This window comes from Rhinoraja longicauda, unplaced genomic scaffold (assembly GCF_053455715.1).
Source record: "Rhinoraja longicauda isolate Sanriku21f unplaced genomic scaffold, sRhiLon1.1 Scf000154, whole genome shotgun sequence".
In the NCBI taxonomy this organism is placed as follows: Eukaryota; Metazoa; Chordata; class Chondrichthyes; order Rajiformes; family Arhynchobatidae; genus Rhinoraja; species Rhinoraja longicauda.
In genome coordinates this window covers 119957-132564 of record NW_027601372.1, presented here as the reverse complement: position 1 = coordinate 132564, position 12608 = coordinate 119957, and positions in this window count along the sequence as shown.

Genomic DNA, 12608 nt, shown 5'->3' with positions numbered 1-12608 from the left:
AGTCGCCTCTTGCTTATTGTTTTTTTTGTTTTTAATCACTATTTATTGGTGGAAGAGCAAATTTCAACACGATAAACATTTATTTGTGCGTCTGTATTATACAGTTAGAGTCAGAGAGTATGCTTCTTTGATTCGTATTTTGTTTTTTTAATTTTATATTCAGCCAAAGTTTATGACATGGAAACGGAAAGGACAACCAAACTGTAAATATTACTCTTAAACATTTAAACTGAAGAGTTAATGCTGAGATTTGTTGTCAACGGTCTTGACCTGGATGTTGGTGTCTTCCCATTCCTTCAACTCTGGAAAATAAAATAAGATGGAATTTTAACACGCGTGATAGCGGGAGACGAGGATACATTTCATTCTCCGGGGACCATCGCGCCAATTAATGTGTTTAAACGAAAATGGTCCAAACGCCGTCAGCGTTCCCGTTTTGACAATGGAAATGCAGCAGAAATTTTCCAGTGTTACCTGCTCCAACACCGGGACTTAAATTCCTGTAGGTGACAGGCAGATTGGCTTTATACAGAAGATGTACACAAGACGCAGGAGTAACTCAGCGGGACAGGAAGCATCTCTGGAGAGAAGGACCAGCGATCCCCACACATTCACACAATCCTACATAAGGGACAATTTACGATTTTATAACCACAAACCTGCACGTCTTTGGACTATGAGATGGACGTATAGACAGAACCCGTAGTCAGGATCGAAGCCGGGACTCAAGCGCCGAGAGGCAGCAAATCTACCGCTGCGCCACCGTGTGTGGGCCCGTCACATAACAGCGAACTATACGTATTAATATTGAGAGAGGATTTTGTAGTTAATGTGGAGAACGCTCCAGTTTGTAAATGTCTTTGTTTTAAATTTAAATAGGTTAACCACTTACGCTGTCAGGGTTGTTGGTGGAGGCAGAGACGCTGGTGGTATTTTAGAGGCTTTTAGATAGACACATAGATATGCAGGAAATATAGCGATATGGATCACATGCAGGCAGAGAAGATTAGTTTAACTTGGCATCATTTTCTGCACAAACATTGTCAGATATACCTATTTAAAACACGAAGATAGACACAAAATACTGGAGTAGCTCAGCGGGACAGGCAGCATCTCTGGAGAGAAGGAGTGGGTGACGTTTCGGGTCGAGACCCTTCTTCAGACCTATATAAAACAGATTGAAGAGATTGTTGGATTGCGTTCAAGACAGGAGCTGAGAGGCGGAGTAACGGACACATAAACCAGATTGCCACAAAAGCAAACAGAACTTTGGGCCTTCTCCGGAGAAATTTATCCGGTTGTGACAAACCAACAAAAGAGGTAGCGTACAAAACACTTGACCACCCACTGTTGGAATATTGCCAGACAATATGGGACCCTCACCAGAAAACTAACATTGACACCCTTGACGAGGTTCAGAGTCGTGCAGCACGGTTTGTTTGTAACGACTACTCATGACAGTCAAGCCTCTCCGATAAGTTAAATCGCCTTGGCTGGGAGTCGCTGGAGTCAAGACGCACCAAAGCCCGCTTATGTACTGTCTACAAAGAGAATCATGGCATCATCCCCAGTAACATATCTCACTTTATTCAATCCAATACCCAGAAATTTACAAAACAGTCCTCAGGTCACTTCATTTATACTGGAATTAGAGCAAACAAAAATAGCTACCTACAGTCGCTATATCCATGGACTATCCCAGAGTGAAACATCCTTCCCAACACCACCAGCTGTGCACAAACCTTGTCACTCTTCAAGTCACAACTCGACAACTTGGACATGGATCATCTCACCAAACTTGCCCACATAAAAATCGAAATAACCTTTTTGCAACCAGTACCCACGCGAGCGAAATCTACAAGAGATAGCCCAGCTGTTGGCGGTTGTGCAGCAGAAAACAGAAACAGAAACAGATGTATTGAATAGCAAAGAGGGTAGTTCTGAATATATGATTACCCAGGATCCTGGCACACTGGCAGGAATGTGAAGCTTTTTTTTACATATACATTGGAGAGATTTGTGCCTAAAATTATATGCCCAGTGCCTAAAATTATATTTCACTAATACAATTTATCCTCTAAATATTTGCTAGAAAGATTGATAACCCCGGATATCAATTGCAATTGTTGCAACTCTCCAATAAGGTGAACGTATCACTTGTGGTTTTTATTTATCGGAACAATATTTGCCGAATAACAATTTCCCAGTCACTTACGCTGTCTTTGCCTCCTTCTATCATCCCTGCAGTAATGACATTGAAGAAACAAGCTCATAAATTGGTTGGTTGTTGGGGTCATAACGTTGCAAGCACTTTATAATATTCAGTATATATATATGTGTGTATGTGTGTGTGCCTGGGCCTACCTGATCTACTAGTTGCCAAACACACGAATTCCCCCTCCTATTTCCAAACTGACCTTTGTCCTGGGCCTCCTCCATTGTCAGAATGGGGCCCAACGCAACTTGGAAGATCAGCACCTCCTAGTTCGCTTGGGCAGCTTACAACCCAGCGGTATGAACATTGATTTCTCTAACTACAAATAACTCTTGCACCCCTCCCCCCTCTACGTCCCTGCCGCACCCAAGCCGTTGTACTAGCTTCAAAGTTGATCTGTTAAGTCGCATTGTCTGTAACTCGTTTTCACCTAGCCCACAGCTAACAGTGGCCTGTTTCCTTTATCATCGTTACCCATTTGCATCTTTTTCATCCCTTTGCTCTCTATCTCTCCACATCATCGTCTGCATCTTTCCCCTGATTCTCATTCTGAAAAAGGGTCACGACCCGAATCGTGACCTATTTCTTTTCTCCAAAGATACTGTCTGACCCGCTGAGTTACTACAGATTTTTTTGTGCCTATTTTATATGGGAGATGTGTTAGGTGTGCTCGGCTTCCGGTAAGCGGACCGCTACATTTCATTGTTCTGATTCCGTTAGCAGGTTTTACGTTGAGCCACGTGGGCAGATTAAAAGGTAACGGCATTGTGAAAACACCTTTGTTCAATTGGATGGAAAAAAAAGATTCCGGAATAGCTGAGTAACCAATATAGGTATGTAGGAAGGGACTGCAAATGCTCGTTTACACCGATAGACACAATGTACTGGACTAACTCATCGGATCAGGCAACATCTCTGGAGAAAAATGATGGGTGACGTTTCGGGTCGGAAGAAGACTTCAAACCGGAATCGTCACCCATCATTTTTCTCGAGAGATGCAGGCTGACCCGCTGAACAACTTAAGTTGGCGGTGAGTTAAATATAGGGACGATATCTAATTTGGGCTGCAAAATTGGTCCTATTTCATCGGACACGTGTCATATCCGTCACCAATTGTCCAATGATAAAGAACCCAAGTCTTCAACATTGCGCCAAATAATTACCAACCGCTTTACGATCTCGTCTGCGCGACACCTTTTTAGTAACACTGTTCCCAATAATGGACTCAGTAACTTGAAGTTTACGTGACAACGTGAAACTAATATAGGTGTGTAATCATTTGACACTCCCTACAATTTTTATGAAGTCTTCTGAGCTCTAGTGGAATGGAGAGGATTATTAAATGCTTTCGTTTAAAAAAAAAAGTGCTTTCACGGAGATGTACAAAAGTGTACTATCACAAGATAGACACAAAAAGATGGAGTAACTCAGCGGGACAGGCAGCATCTCTGGAGAGAAGGAATGGGTGACGTTTCAGGTGGAGACCCTTCTTTTTGGGGGTCTGAAGAAGGGTCTCAATCCGAAACGTAACCCACTCCTCTCCAAAAATGCTGCGTGTCCCGCTTAAATATTATATTTGATACAGAGGTTCCACAGGTCTATGTAAATAATAAAAATAAACTTTATTCAGAATGAATTCAGAATTGGGGAGGCTCGGTGGCGCAGCGGTAGAGTTGCTGCCTTGCAGCGCCAGAGACCCAGGTTGGATCCTGGCGGGTGCAGTCTGTACGGAGTTTGTCCGTTTTCCCCGTGACCTGCGTGGGCTTTCTCCGAGATCTTCGGTTTCCCCCCACACTCCAGAGACGTACAGGATTGTAGGTGAAACGGCTTCAGTAAATAAAATGTAAATGGTCTCCAGTGTGTAGGATAGTTTTAGAGTGCGGGGATCGCTGGTAGGCCCGGGCTCGGTGGGCCGAAGGGCCGGTGTCCACGCTGTACCACTAAAGCAAAATAAAAATATATATACAAAACAAGAACTGAGCAAAAATTCTCGGAGGCTATACATTTATTCATTGCGTCGTATCCTAGTGTTCACACATATCATTTTATCCGGCACCCTTGCAACTTGATATAGAGGTTCACCCTTGGGCTGATATCCCTTCCCTTGTTCCAGGGGTGTCCCAACTGCAGTCTGCCCCCCAATATCCAGCAGTGGAAAGACCTTAGACTGTGGCAGTCCCCCACAGAGCCTTGGCGTTGGCTGCACCGAGCTTCAGCGCGTCCCTCAGCACATCCTCCTGCAGTCTGGAGCGGGCCGGTCGGTAAACATTCCCTGACCGACATCTCGTTCCACAGGTGAAATAAGTAGGCCTGAACGTTTTGTAGGCGAGCCATTCTTAAGTAACCGTGTTTAGATGTGATTCCTACCGGATTCATTCAGCTTTTCTGTCGGGGTTTCGACTTCTGAAAGTAAATCATTAAGACGGCCAACTTGATTTATTCCGAAAATAGACACAAAATGCTGGAGTAACTCAGCGAGACAGGCAGCATCTCTGGAGTGAAGGATTTGATTCATCCCGGCCACGCCTTGACTATTTTGTTTAACAGCCTTCTAGTATCAGGTAGAATCATGAGAAATTGTATAATTCAGTCTCTTACCGGTGAGACGGGACCACGTGCGCTAGTTAGTGCTTTATAATTGAACGAGTTATCGTGTCTTCGAGCACGGAAACAGATCCTTCGGCCCAACTAGTCCATGCCAACCAAGTTGCCCCGAAGCTAGTCCGCGATTGGCCCCTATCATTCGATGCCTTTCCTATCAATGTGCTTCTTTAATGGTGATATACTACCTGCTTGAACTACCTCCTCTGGCAGCCCATGCATAAACCCACCAACAACTGCGTTTGCACTGTTGTCCAGTGGCTATTTTATCGGATCAACATTAGAAAAGCAATATTTGAATGGGAATTGCAGTGAACATGACAATGTATCGATGCGATTTGGCGTTGTTGATGGCCTTGGAGAGGATGTTTCCACTAGTGGGAGAGTCTTGGACCAGAGGGCACAGCGTATGAATAAAATGACATACTTTTAAAAAGGAGATGAGGGCGAATTTCTTTCGGCAGATGGAGGTGAATCTGTGGAATTCATTGCCACAGACGGCTGTGGCGGCCGAGACATTGGGTATTTTTAAAGCGGATATTCATCGCTTCATGATTACGAAGGGTGTTAGAGGTTATGGAGGGAAGTCAGGAGAATGGGTTGAGAAGGGAAATCGATCAGCCTTGATCTAATGATGAATTGGACTCGTTGGGCAGAATGGCCTAATTCTGCTCTTATGTCTCATGGTAATGTTCTTGTCCCGTAGTAACAAATACCATATTTTCATTTTCCCTGCAAGCAGAAAATGGGTAATACATGCATTCATCCCCATTTTCCAGTGTTACATTTAAAGCGACATGAATTAAATAGTTTGCATTTCAACAAAATCACAAAATGCAGGTGGCGCCGTCGGCGATGGCAGCTTCGCCAACAGTCTGTCTTTTCGTCTTTTTTGTTATTTTTAGTGTGTTTTAAAAGTATGTGTTAATGTTCGCTGGGTTGTTTTATGTTGGGGGGAGCGGGAGGGGAGTCGGGGGAAACTTTTCTCTGTCTCTTACCTTGCCGGAGATGTGATTGTTTTCCGGATCGTATCTCCGGTCGGTCTGCGGAATAACATCATGGAACTGGCGGCCTTGCTCGAGATTGACTTTGAGCCCCACCGCGGAGCCGTGGACATACCATCGGAGACTGCGATCCCTTGGCTGGGATCGACGCTCCAACCGCTGCCTGCGGATTTCAACATCGAGGAGCTCGCAGTCTCGGGTAGAGACTGATGTAGGGAAGCTCCGAAGTCGCAAGAGGTTCGACTAGCCGCGACCCGGGGTCCGATCGCCCGACGCGGGGGAGCTGAGATCTCTCCCGACCGCCGGTTGCGGGAGCCAAGATCGCCCCTGCAGCGGAAGGTTCGAGTGCCCCGACCGTGGAGAACAAAGAAGGGAAGAAGCTTGAACTTTTTTTGCCTTCAATCACAGTGAGGAATGTGGGGAGATCGCTGTGTGGATGTTCATGTAAAAAAAGGGCGTCTTGTTGCTCTTTATTGGGATGACTGTATGGCAAATCAAATTCCTCGTACGTTGCAAAGCACACTTGACGAATAATGTACGAAATGATTATGGTTAGGGTTATGATTATCATTATGATCAGAACGTTACCGGCAAAACAATGAAATCTACTACCTGACATCTTTACTTGCAATTTCCTTACTGCAGCAAAAACAAGTCATGATAACTCAACATTTCAAACCAAAATGTACTGTGAAAAGTTATTTTCAGATGGATTGCGAATTGAAACATTGAATACTTGGCAAGTCGCAAAAGTAACACTAAATGCTATGCTCAAAAGAAACAGATCTTTTGTATCTGTACACCATAGAAGGATGCACGTATTAAAATAATTCCTCATTCCACCTATAATTTGTACATTGTTATTTTCACTATCGTGCTTTGTTAACTGCAGCAAAAAAGCAATTGGCGTTTGAATTGAGCGAACATATAAAAACGGGGACACATTAACTCCATATCATATCATATCATATATATACAGCCGGAAACAGGCCTTTTCGGCCCACCAAGTCCGTGCCGCCCAGCGATCCCCGCACATTAACACTATCCTACACCCACTAGGGACAATTTTTACCTTTACCCAGCCAATTAACCTACATACCTGTACGTCTTTGGAGTGTGGGAGGAAACCGAAGATCTCGGAGAAAACCCACGCAGGTCACGGGGAGAACGTACAAACTCCTTACAGTGCAGCACCCGTAGTCAGGATCGAACCTGAGTCTCCGGCGTTGCATTCGCTGTAAAGCAGCAACTCTACCGCTGCGCTACCGTGCCGCCATATCCTGGGATCTTGAGCAAAACACAATGTGCGGAAGAACTCGGACGGTCAGGTAGCACCTTTCGGGTGGCTGCTAATTCTTAAAATAAGCTACTTGCGCAAAACTCTTGTTTGGTTGTTCAGTTCGTATTAAAAGTCAACCTTAAAACACTTCTTAAAAACACACTCCCAAGAGCGGCACGGTGGCGCAGAGGTATAGTTGTTGCCTTGCAGCGCCGCAGACCCGGATTCGATCCCGACTACGGTTGCTGTATGTGCGGACATTGCCGGAACGTCCTCCCGGTTCTCCCGTACACGTTCTCCCTGTGACCACGTGGGTTTTCTGCGCAACCTTCTGTTTCCTCCCACACTCCAAAGGCGTACAGGTTTGTGGGTTAATTGGCTTGATGTAAGTGTAAATTGTCCTCAGCGAGCATCGGCTTGTGTTAATGTGCGGAGAAATGTGCGGAGATCGCTGCTCGGAGTGGACGCGGTTGGATCGAAGGTCCTTTTCCGCTCGTGCGGATTGACCGCGGACTCAAAGAACATTGACAATGACGTTTCATTAATTTTTTACGTACCATAGGCACCACAGAATTCCGCCATATCTAAAAGAAAAATAAATTATTATTATTATTATTATTATTATTATTATTATTATTATTATTATTATTATTATTATTATTATTATCATTATTATTATTATTATTATTATTATTATTATTATTATTATTATTATTATTATTATTATTATTATTATTATTATTATTATTATTATTATTATTATTATTATTATTATTATTATTATTATTATTATTATTATTATTATTATTATTATTATTATTATTATTATTATTATTATTATTATTATTATTATTATTATTATTATTATTCCCAAACAAAGCATATTGTCGATAACAAAGATATGGCACAGAATTTTGTCAAAGTATAATAAGAAATAACAACTCGCCGATGAAAAGAGTAAGCATTTTTATTTACCCGATTCTTTATCCCGGAGTGCGATCTCTAATTAAAACAAAAATATCATGGCACGTTTGCTGGTGGATTTTACTACATTGATGGATTTCGTTTTCCCCATCTGAGCTGTAATCTCGTGAGCAGAACCAAACCTCCCCATGAAAATCCGTTTGAGTTTCATTCCATTTAGCTTATTGGAACTGAAATCGGGCGTTTATCATTGAATATAGAACAACGCAGCACAGCAACCGACCCTTCGGCCCACAATGTGCATGCCTTAGAGGATGGCAAGGTAAACTACCTGCACACGAGACAGACACGGTAGTGGCGTTTAATAAGGTTTTAGATAGGCGTATGGAAATGCCAGGAATAGCGAGATATGGATCATGTACAGGCAGATGAACTTGGCACAAAATGCAAAAGTAACTTAGCGGGCCAGGCAGCATCACTGGATATAAGGAATGGGTGACGTTTCGGGTCGAGACCCTTCTTCAGGCCTTGACCCGAAACGTCACCCATAATTTCTATCCAGAGAGGCTGCCTGTCCCGTTGAGTTACTTCACAACTCCGGTTGTGTCTATCTTCGGTGTAAACCAACAACTGCAGTTTCTTTCTACACACGGGATATTAAAGGGGTTGGCTAACTAGAACGCATTCAAATGTACGTGGTCTAATTTAATAGTCTGCTTACCTAAATCATTCAGTGCCTTTTTAATGTTTTGGATTTCTGTGGATGAAAAGGAAACTTGGTGTTATTTTCGTCATTAAAATGGTACGGCTGCACTACCTCCCTCTTCTGCCAGGTTACCCAAATGAGCTGGTGCCTTATGGGACCGAGAGCTCTGTGGCTCCCCGACTGTGAATTCCGGATAATTTAACGTCGCCCTTCCTTAACGCCGTGTTTCTTCCCATCCGGCCTTCGGTTAAACATTAATGCTCTCCCATAGACAGACGCAAAAAAGCTGGAGTAACTCAGCGGGACAGAGAAGGAATGGGTGACGTTTTGGGTCAAGACCCTTCTTCAACGTCACCCATTCCTTCTCTCCAGAGATGCTGCCTGCCCCGCTGAGTTACTGCAACTTTTTGTGTCTGTCTTCGGTTTAAATCAGCATTTGCAGATCCTTCTTACACAATACTCTCCTGTACCCGGTTATAGCGGACAATAACGGACACCCATCCCTCCCCGTGCAGTCCTTTATTGTGAGGCTTAACTCTATTCGATATTCAGACTTAGTCTTCACATTATAGCCGAAATGGACACCATTCCCTGGGCACCCACCACCCCCACCGTGTAAAAAATGTTGTCCCGCATATCCCCTTTACGCTTTGCCCCGCTCAAATGGAAGATGTGCCTGGTATTATTTGATTGTTTTCCAGTCTTTACTGAAATTATTCCTCCGCCTTTCTTTATGGATCTTACCAGCCAATCATCAAGAATGAAGCGTCCATGGTTGATTTTTTTTAATCGTCATTATGCCTTATTACGGTAGTGGCATTTATGTCTGCAGCTTACTTGCAAATTTGTCTGTGCACTCATGCGAAGCATGAAATGTTTAACATTAAGTTCAACTGAAAACAAAGGGAATCCCAATAAAACACGAAAGGGAAGATATCGTAATTTACCTTCGTCTTTTTCCTCCAATGTATCAGCTGTAACAATATTTTATGCAATTTAATGCAACATCTTATCGCAGTCCGGCTTACATGAAAGCAGAATCTCAAAAAGATGACTTGAAATGAGTAACTACAAGGTACAATAAATGCTGCTAAAATTTGAACAGATGGGAAAGATCATAGAAATTTCAATATCGACTGTGACTTTGCTTGGCTTACGTTTGAATAAAGTTGATCAAAGTCCTAGCATCATAGCATTCTTCATAATCGTTGTTCTTAATTCATATACAATTCACATGCAACTTTTCAAAATTGTGGGTCCCAGAATTATCCAATGAAAGGCAGCAGTTTCCTTGTAAGTATCCGTGAACACATAGAGATACTTTTAAAAATACCATATACCTATTGATAAACAAGAGGTAACGCTCGAACTTTAAGCACCATCAATGTTTAAAGATTTGTGCATTAGGACCTAAAGGTTACAATATTGCAATCGGGCAATTCGTTCTTTTAAATCTATCTATATGTCGCGTTGGACTTTCTACCGTCCCTGGATAGATGGAAGAACTAGCGATGGCCTTCTTTTGAACAACGTATCTGCTTTGGGATAGACATGGAAGGGGTATCATATACAAATAGTGAGGAGCCTCAGGTGTACGACCATTTTGAACAATCTGCTCCAATCAACTTGAGCGAGTTCCTGCCGAAGACCTTCAAAGTTAGCATTGACCCAATTTAGAATTTTAACTCGTGGGCCCTCCCTGACTCTCAATCTTAAACCTAATAGAACAGTGGTCGCTGGTCCCAAGGGGATCACCCACGAACACTTCATGCGCTTGCCTCTCCAAGTTTCCCAAGACTTGATCAATAGTTGCCCTCTGCCGTGTGGCGCCCTCTACACATTGCTGGAGGAAACTTTTCTGAACACATTTGACAAATGCCGTCCCGTCTAAATCTTTTGCACTGTGACATTCCAAGTCAATATTGGGAAAGTTTAAATCCCCCACTACCATAATCTTATTAGACCTACAACTTCCGGAAATGTTCTGGCATATTTGCTTTTCTAATTCCCGCTGACTATTTGGGGCATATAGTACACCTCCAACAAGTTAATCATTCCTTTCTAGACAGACACAAAATGCTGGAGTAAATCAGCGGGACAGCTGGAGAGAAGGGATGGGTGACGTTTCGGGTCGAGACCGTTCTTCAGACTAGATCATTCCTTCCTTGTCCCGTAATGTCACCTCTGAGCACGGCTGTGACATCCCCCATCATCAATAACGCAACACCCCGTCCTCTTTTACCCTTATCTCTGTCTCTCCTGGTGCAGCTGTACCCCGGAGAAATGAGTTGCCACCCCCGTCCCTGTCTTCACCAGGATTCCGTTATTCTCTGACCTTTCTCTTTCAAAGCCAGCCTGAGTTTTTCAAGTTCTAAGAGGAAGAATAAAGATGTCATAGTTAAACTTAAATGTGACCATTCTAAACACAGGTCACACTTTCTAGTGTACATAAGCCGTCAAAAATAGTAAAATGTTCTCAACATAGAAGTCAATTTAAAAGCGTTCATAATGCCTGTGTTATACTAACAAAGAAATGCTGATGGAGGAGAGAGTACAGGTAAAGCAGATTCAGAAAGTTGACTGCGAAATGAATACAACACAAGAGGGGTTGATACCTTCAAATGGAGCACGTTACTGAAGCAAGCAATATTGGCGAAGGAATTCTAGGATGTTACTGAGAAAGATCCCGTTTGAACATAAATCAGAAAACACAAGAGCAGATCATAAAGAATGATTGGTGTCGGCTGTTTTTGATTAATTAACGTTCATATTCACTCCAGCTCCAGAAGAAGCAGGTAAAATATATAACAATAATTGATATATTGGATCTACGTGGTGCTTTAGATTTCACTCCTGTCGCAAATCAAGTACAGTTTCCCTAGTTCTGCTAAGTTCTGCCAAGTCAATGAAACATACATTGCAAGGACCCATTGCAAACCTGCAACAGTCATTTTAAACTAGTTATTTTTTAAAGTAAGAGCTTTCTTAATTTGCAAAATGAATCTAACTATTCAGATTGACGAATTGCTTTATTCGAGGTAAGTAGATTTTGGTGTTCCACAAAGCAGCGAGGTTTCTAATACTTTCACCCAATGCTCAATCAAACCTTTCAGTTGCTATTCAATAATCCGGGGCGGCACGGTGGCGCGGTGGTAGAGCTACTGTAGAACTACTATCTTACAGCGCCAAAGACCCAGGTTCGATCGTGACTCCGGATGCTTGTCTGTACGGAGTTTGTACGTTTTCCCCATGACCTTCGTGGGTTTTCTCCGAGATCTCCGGTTTCCTCCCACACTGCAAAGACCTGCAGGTTTGTAGGTTAATTGGCTTGGTATACATTTTTCAATGTAAAATTGTTACTAGTGTGTGTAGGGTAGTGTTAGTGTGTGGGGATCGTTGGTCGTTGCGGACGCGATGGACTTAAGGGCATGCTTCCGCGCTGTATCTAAAAACTAAACTAAACCCGAAGCTTGATATGTGCACGAAACATGGAAGCCTGACTAGCCTCTAAATGTTTACTTTAGTCTTCTTCAAGAAGTACTAGGTGGCAATGCACACGGATGAATACGTTTCAATTGATCCCGCGCCACCCTTGATGGATTAACGCGAACCATGGACCAAAATGTAGTATACTATATACCTTCATCTTTTCTGATCAGTTCCTCATCTGTTAGAGAAACACATATGAAGTGTCAATAACGTTTGTAAATCCATGTGTATCCATGTCACTGATGCTCTTTTATCCTTGAGAATCAAAGGGCTACAACATCATTATGGAGTCAATAGTCAATAGTGAATAGTCGTTTATTTGTGTAGTGAAATGAAACATTACCCGCAGTTGAAACACTAAGACCAATAAGAATAATCAATAAAAATGCA